The sequence below is a fragment of the Anser cygnoides genome, chromosome 7 (assembly GCF_040182565.1).
Source record: "Anser cygnoides isolate HZ-2024a breed goose chromosome 7, Taihu_goose_T2T_genome, whole genome shotgun sequence".
Lineage (NCBI taxonomy): Eukaryota > Metazoa > Chordata > Aves > Anseriformes > Anatidae > Anser > Anser cygnoides.
In genome coordinates this window covers 6196469-6204379 of record NC_089879.1, presented here as the reverse complement: position 1 = coordinate 6204379, position 7911 = coordinate 6196469, and the positions used below count along the sequence as shown (strand labels likewise).

Below are 7911 nucleotides of genomic sequence, written 5' to 3'. Positions count from 1 at the left end.
TATGGACAAACATGAACCTAAAATACAAAGAAGGCTTGAGGGAGCAGTTTCATACAAAAAAAAATAGTAATACTTTTTAAAAAGAACAATACGAATTATTAATTAACAGGATAAACAAGATGAGATTACTTATTTGTTACTCATTCAGGTACAGAATAAAAAATGTCATTACCTTGTGAAAGGCCTTGTAGGTTTCTCCCTTTGAATTTATACCAGCTTGGGGGAAAGTCACCCAACTCCTTAGTGAGGCCTACTGCTCCCGCAGGAGCACTGCAGTGAGCTCAAGCATTAGTTACAACAAGCAAACAACCAAAACTGTGGGAATACACTGCATGTTGTGGGGAGTTTCCACAGCTCGCCTCATTTCCACGATAAGGAGTCGGATGCTGAGGGTGGCTCCGGAGGGGCATGGCGCACGGGGACAGTTGTGTCCCAGCTGCCAAAGGGCACATGGAGAAGTACCTCTGTCCTACAAGGTGGGGGACAGAAGGACAATGGCACTGCAGAAGGAGCTGGAATGGGCTTGAGGTGGGAAGCCATGGTTGTGGAGAGGTGAAAGCCTGCCCAGGGCGACCTGGAGGTACGGGTGAAGGAACAGCGTTGGACTGTTTGTGAGCACTGAGGTGACTCCTGGGCAGAGGCTGGGGAAGAAGCCAGAGAGGACATCTGAAGACGTTTGGGCAGGAAGCACTGAGGTAACCCCGAGCATGGACAGGGCAACGGTTATAGGTGAGATGATGAAGTACCTCCAAGGGGTCAACATCAGCATTCAGTCAGGAAATGCCGAGGTTCCTCAGGGAGCCACAGCACCGGCGTTTTGGCAGGTCGCACCCTGCAGCAGTGTTTTGGTGGGAAAGGCTGAGGTACCTCAGCGAAGGGTGGTGTGGCATCATTTTGATGGGAAGCACAAAGATACCTCAGAAAGTGAGCAGCAGGAGGCGTGGAGGGAAGCGGTGAGACACCTCAGAAAAGACAGTGCCAGGAGTTTGGCAGTTAAAAGCTGAGGTAACTCGGAGAAGATGGCGACGCCGTTTTGGCAGGAAACCTGGCAGTTCCTCAGGAAGGGGAGAGCAGAAGGCCTTGGTGGGAAGCACTGGCAGACCTCGGAGAAGACAGCAGCAGCATTTTAGCGAGAAATGCTGAGGAAGTCGGAGAGGGCAGGCTAGGGTACGGCAGGAAATGCTGTGTTACCTCAGAAATGGGGACAGCAGGAGGTTTTACAGAAACACTGAGCTACTTCAGAGAGGGCAGCGTCGGTGTTTTGGCAGTTAACCCTGAGGTGACTTAGAGGAGGCAATGGTAACGCTTTGGTGGGAAACGCTGAGGTACCTCAGGGGAGGCTGTGGCTGTGTTCGCAGTTAGTGCTGAGGTACCTCAAAGCAGGCAGCTGAGAAGGGTTTGGGGGTGCTTCAGAGATGGCAGCTGTGGCAGGTTTGTGGGAAAAGCTGAGGCAGCTCAAAAAAAAAATAGCAGCAGGATGGCTGTGACAAAATGGTGAAGGGCCTGAAAAGGTGGGACAGCATCCAGGTGAGGTGGAGTATAGCTGAGGGTGGCATTTCAGCAGGAAGGGTGGGAGACACAAAAGGGAAACAAAGTACTCTACAACTGAAAGGATAAATAAGACATGGTAACAATGTGAAGGCACCATATGACACAGAAAAAGATTAAACAGAAAAAAAGAGTAAGAATTTTAGTGAGAAAATTGAGGCAGATATGAATTACGACATGCTTTTGGCTTAGGTCATGGAGAAATATCGGCTCAGGTCATGGAAGAGCTTCTCTGGAACACTTGGTGCCCTTTCTTCCTTTGCATTGGCAACCTCCCTGTAAGCAGAGCTTGGGGCTTTGATGTTTCTTGCTGTCCTTTTGCCATGTTGCTCCTTTGGCTTCCTGGGGAGTGAGAACCATGTAATGTACCTGTACAGGGCCCTTCTGTTTGTGTCTGCTTTCCCTCAGATCTACTGTGGGGAGTAATCTTCATTAATGTCACAAATTGCTAATGGCAGAGGTAGCCGTGACTTCTTTCTCATCCACCATACAAATGATCCATTGTTGTTGTTGTTGTTTTTTGTTTGTTTGTTTGTTTTTTCCTTCTTCTTCTTCTTTTGCTACGTAGACTATGGTTGGATTTTTCACAGCAAATCCATACACTTGTAAAGCAAAATTACCATCTCCTGGAAAGAAACAGAGAGATGTCCTTGAGATGTAAGCATTATATTTCAACCGTACAAGGAAACAATTAAGACAGTACATGCTTGCAATAAGTGCAGTAGGATCAGTCTTCAGGATAATCTCTCAGGGACTAGACCTTAGGAAAAAAAGAAAGTGAACCAAACTGTGTGATGTTAACAAGACAGAAATATTATATTGCCCAAATCAGATTCAGCAAAACTAATTATATAGTCAGTCCTTGAAAGGCTAGTGAAAAAGGTCAGTTTTGTGTCAGACAAGGAGTAGAATTACATCCAGTAATTCAGATCTCATCAGCATAGTATCTGCACATTGAAATGGCTATTGTGATGGCCCAGTCAGAGTACTGAGTCCTGGGTACAAATGTGAAATGTCTGTTTCTTTTCTCACTGTGATAATAGTTCTTCTCCATGCCTAGAAAATCTTTGTAGGTTATTAGTTGAGAACTATTTCTGAATTATGTAAAGCTACCAGACTGTCATTGCCCACTAACATGCTGCAAAACCAGTGGCAAATGTTGTAGAATTTAATCTTGTCATTGTTGCAGTGACATTGCAGCTGTGATGATCTGAGCTAAGGATATAAGAAAGGTTAGGAGTTGGAGGAAAACAATATAGTATATCAGGCCAGCTCACTTCATTGTGAAAAAACAGACTTATTTTAGGGAATCTAAGCTTTTGATTTTGTAGGGAGAAATTTTGCAGGGAGCATTTATGATCCCCAAAGCATGTCTGCTTTCCAATTATATTGGTTGGTCTAGTAAAATATGTTTTTCTATTGATAAATCTTAGGGGGATTTTGCCTTTTTTTTTTTTCTATTTTTTTTTTTTTAATGTCAGTACTGTTTACCACATGGGACCTTTCCGTTTTATCCTATTTGGTTCTGTCATGACCAGCGGCCCTAAAAATTTCTAGCTGGTGGAGAGCTCAACAGAGAAATTTTTAGCAGATGCAGGTAACGCGGTGTGGGTTTAAGAGAACGATAGCACATAAAGCTATAAGTTATTCCTTACTAATATAATACTAGCAAGACCAGACTATTTAGCTGCTGTACATTGCCCAATAGAAAAGAAATGGTCATTCTCTGGTTCAGGGTATTGTAACTTTCTTCTGCATGCTCTCTTTCATACTCACCACACACCTGTTCTGCATGCCTGGGGGTAGCTAACAAAATCCCCACTGCCAGATATGCAGAGGTACACGAATGCACCGGAACTGTGTAATATTAGGGTAATGTTATGTTAGGAAAAAAAATCATCAGACATGTTATGAGCAGCTTAGGTTACATGTTGTAACAAGTGAACATATTGTGAATGGAAAACAGTGATGCTTACACTGCTGTGAGCCATGGTTTTCCTTTTTTTTTTTTTCAGAGCTCAGTAACAAGCACTTCTTTTTCCCATCTGTATTTTCTCCTGTGATAAAAAAGATGATTTTTATAGGGTTTATGGGAGGGCTTGTGATTCATCAGCCCTTCAGAGCCACAACCACCTCTAAACACTGTATTTATAAGCTTTGAAGATGAATATAACAGAGGAAATAAAAGTAATAATCCCAGAGTGGGTAACGCTTACACTGATTGGGAGGGGTTAAGAAGCAGGGCAAAGACCACAAAGGGGTTGTTGGGAGGGAGGAGAAAGAGAAAGAGGGGGAGCTGAGGACTGCAAATCCTCTTGGAAGTGGGTGCTTTGTTCTGCTGTAGTCCAGATGCTCATAAATCGCCCAACCTGGTGGAGCAAGACCTGTCTAGAAGCAAGATGTTGCTTGATACAAGAGTGCTGCCACAAAAGTAAAACTTCAGGGTGGCTGGACTCACCCACACCATGCTTTTGGAGACTTAAATTGCCCAGCCTCTTCCACAGGCAAACTAAGAGATGATGGTGAAGTGAATAACGGTTTTCGCAGCACAGCTACAGACATGTCGTTTCTCTCCCCCCTTTATTTTCTTACCCACCTTGAGAGCTTTGCTGTGACACCAGTTCTGTACACAAGGACGACTGAACCTTAACAGCATAACCATGAGCACAAGCTACTCTTGGCATCACTCAGATGTGTGGCTTTCCCTTTTGTTCACCCCTACCCCACCCTTCTGGGTGTCTGGCGAGGTGTCAGTTGCGCTGGTATCCCCGGGTATCCCTCACTGAAAACGCTGAGCCCTTAAAAAAACTCCCCCCTGCCAAGATCTGCATTTCTAGCTCGGCTCTCTTCTGAAGTGGGGGGAAAAATGAAAGAAGAGGAAAAAAAAGACCGAGTCGGTTTTTGGCAGCGCTCCTCTCACAGAAGAGCATTCCACACTTTCACATGAAAGAGATTTTTAGCAAACCAGAGCAAAGAGTCAAAATGACAAACACAAACAATTACAAAAAACTGCCACGCTCAGTAGTTTTTCTGACTGCTGCTAGTGGCTTAGTAAGAGTTTGGTTTGTTGCCTAATCTTGAGCTCAGAAAAAGACAGTTCATCTATAAGTTTACAGTGCTATTGGCCCGGCTACAGAGGATAAGATTTCCCTGAAGTCTTTGCCCAAGGCCTGATGATGACTCCAAAAATAACAAGTCGCCTTGAGGTTGGAAATTTTGGTTCAGAGAGATTTTGTTCATGTTCCGTAAACGATACACAAATATTCATCCAAGTGGATGGAAAATGCTTAGAAGCTACATAACGTAGCGAACAAGACCGGTCCTGAGATGGAAATAATTTGCTTAATTCTTTGCAGCACTGCTGTCACTCGCAGCCATCTGTTCGCTGGGACTCCACTGATAATCTACGAAGCAGCTTGGGAGATGAAACCCTCCGACAGCCGAGATCACAAGGAGTTCAGATTGCTTTACAGTAGGGCAGGAAGTGGGTGGGGGAAAGGGAGGAAAGGATGAAATGTACAGCTCATACTCTGTTGGCTTCAGGATGAAAGCTTTCTCAAAAAAAAAATAAAAATGTTAATTTCATATTTCCTCCATGAGAAATGGTGTCAAAGACGTGAAGCAGCAGCCAGAGGTGTTCCATGAGCCCTGTCGTGTTCATTACACGGCAGCTTGCAACTTCAGTCCAAGAGGTCTTCTCTAAACCTGTGGGTTTGCCACCACCCAGTAGCCTGCTTGGGATGCTCAGAAGCCAGTTTTCCAGTGGTGGCTACCAAAAAACAGAGCGAGAAGCAGCAGAAATGGATTTCCCACTCATGTAGGGAGCGATGTGCTCCTGCAGGGAACACCAAAATGCTGCAACTACGATTTGGTGGCGTGCCGAGCTATGCAGCCCCAGCGATATCTGTAGCTGTGTTGCCTTTTACCTTCAATGTGTGCACTTTCTTCTTAGTAGCTCTTTGCAGACTAAAAGAAGGGCATCGTGCTTTTTCTTTATGCTCCTCGCTGTCTGGTCCTGCAGCGCTTCAGGTGTGCAAAAAGGACATCTCTCTGTTGCGTGCACTGCTGATGTGAAAGAGTAGCCAAGCCTAGCATTCAACCCATGGAAAAAGGCTGCAGTCAGTACATACAGAACAGGAACCGAGAAAATCTCGTATTAGGCTGTTCCTCCAGACTGTGGGTTGAAAAACCTGGGAGGTTTTAATTTACCTCTAGGTTAGTACCTTTATTGTCACACTGGGAGAGCTGCACTGCCGCAGTTGTTACCATAAACGTGTTCGCATATCTCCAAGTCCCACCTCTGCGTATGAATGACATGGAAAAACACTTGAAATCCATCTAATCAAATGGTCACAGGCAATGATAACCCGCAGGCGGCTGAGACAGGACTGAAAAAAAAACGGAAACCACATTTGTTAGTGCTGATACAGCGCTCACTGTGCTGCTGCCAGCTGCACGCTGACATGTCACGCCTTGGGAGCCCTGGTGGCCAGGACTCCCCACGGGCTCGGGGGTCCAGCCGGGCAGAATGACTTACGGACAGACCCGGCACTCCTTTGGGAAAACACGCGCTGAGGGGTTGCTGCAGCCACGCTCTGGTGAGGAAACGACCAGACGCTGCTGGAATTTGTGAAGAAAAAGGAAAGTGCCTGTGAAGTGCCACGCACTTCGCAGCCAGGCTCAGCGCACCCCCCTGACAGGGATTTCTGCACACCGAGCCTCGGTGTCCTGCACGACCAACCTCACCCAGGCAGCCCTGGGACGGCCTCGCTGCGACCACACGTTATTGGCAGTAATTTAGCTGTGAAATGGGTTTCTTGAGACACGAAGGGATGGGTAACACTCCCCCTTCCCCGTCCCTGCCCAACGCACTGCTGCTTTTCTCAGCTAACCCTCTGCTGGTTTGCACACTTATGCAGAACGCGAAACCTTTACGGGGAAAAGAGCAATGCAGCCAGGAATGCAGCCAGGCGGAGGTTTTGTACTTTATTTCTGGAAAAGTGAAAGAAAAGCATGGTAGAAGCAAGGGCTTAATAATATCTGCTCCTCGTGCTTGGGCTACAAAATTGAGCATGCTGGTCACTGCTTCCTCTAGGAGACGTCCTCCCGTCTTTCACCCACCCAGCCCAGTAGAGGGGGAAGGGACAACTGCAGCCATTTTCTCAAGTCGGTGTGCAGCATTTCTCACGTGAAGTCTGCTCAGGAGACCACTACGCACGTTATAATGCCAGCTTTCAAAGCACTTCTAGTCGGTTTTCTTGCACACAATGATGCCTTCACGTTCTGAGCATGCTTTGATCAAAGCAACACCAACTGCCTTTAATAATCAGAGCCACTTTATTATTTTAACTTGGCCGCGTTTTTTGTCTAATGAACATTCAACAAGTACATTCAGTTTGAGGAAACGAACAGCTGTGCCTTTCCTTTATTTGCAGCCGTTCTCTGCTATCAATATCCCTACGTGTTATTCTGCCAGGAGCCAGGAGAGGGTGCTGTTAAATTTGGCTATTATTTCATTTATCCAAACAGCAACCACATAATGTAAAATGCTTTCCCTCTTTCTTCCCCCACCACGCCAACCCGCTCAGTATTGGCCGCTTTTTAACTCCCAACTGAAATGGATTTCCCACTCTTATCAGCCAAGATATGAGTAGTCGTACTGATGAAAAACATCCCTCAACTATAATAAAGCTGCTAAATCAGTGATCACAGTCACGCAGCAGCTGCTGAGGGCTTGTATGGCAACCCAGTAAAGTTACGTGGATCCTCTGGATGAAGGATACCCCGCAGTTTGCTTTTAATGGTAACTGTGATAAAAAGAGCACTCAAAGTCCTTGGACAGGAGCTGTGTTGGATTTGAAACAAAAGGGACCTGCCTCCGGGACAGGGCAATGGACACGGCCGTGTAAACATTCTGGTGTCAGGGGATGACATCTGGCAAAACCAGTTAACTTTGTAAGACTTGCTGCTCTGTCTTTAGGATGAAAAAAAAACACAATTTATAAAACGGGAACTCATATCCTTTTTCAGGTTTGAACCACTATCCTCTCTCTGTACCACAGGCCCGGTTAGATTTTAATCCAGATGCAAGCGCTACTTGTTTAACTCCATCTACATCTTCAGTAAAAACGTAAGCATGTTCTCAACCGGTATCGAAACCTTTCTTTCTTTCTGCACAGTCTTTCAAACACTTTCTCCACATCAATGGGTTAGCAACTTGAAACAAGCACAACGGAAGAAAAGTAATGAAAACAAAAAAAAAAAAAAAACAGGAGATGAGGGTACAAGCATCTTCTGCTGTTTGAGTGACTTTCTCTGCTCTGTTCAGACAACAGCTGACTCGGAAGTGAAACCCACTGTGCC

General features: G+C 45.6%; 1 long non-coding RNA gene across 1 annotated transcript; it reads left to right on the top strand.

The window, feature by feature from the left end:
• The first annotated feature begins 227 nt into the window (after positions 1-227).
• LOC136791231 (uncharacterized) lies at positions 228-6299 on the top strand. Its single transcript, XR_010832760.1, has 3 exons — positions 228-1167; positions 1741-1826; positions 4905-6299. It is a non-coding gene; the product is annotated as an uncharacterized lncRNA (long non-coding RNA).
• The last annotated feature ends 1612 nt before the right edge of the window (positions 6300-7911 follow it).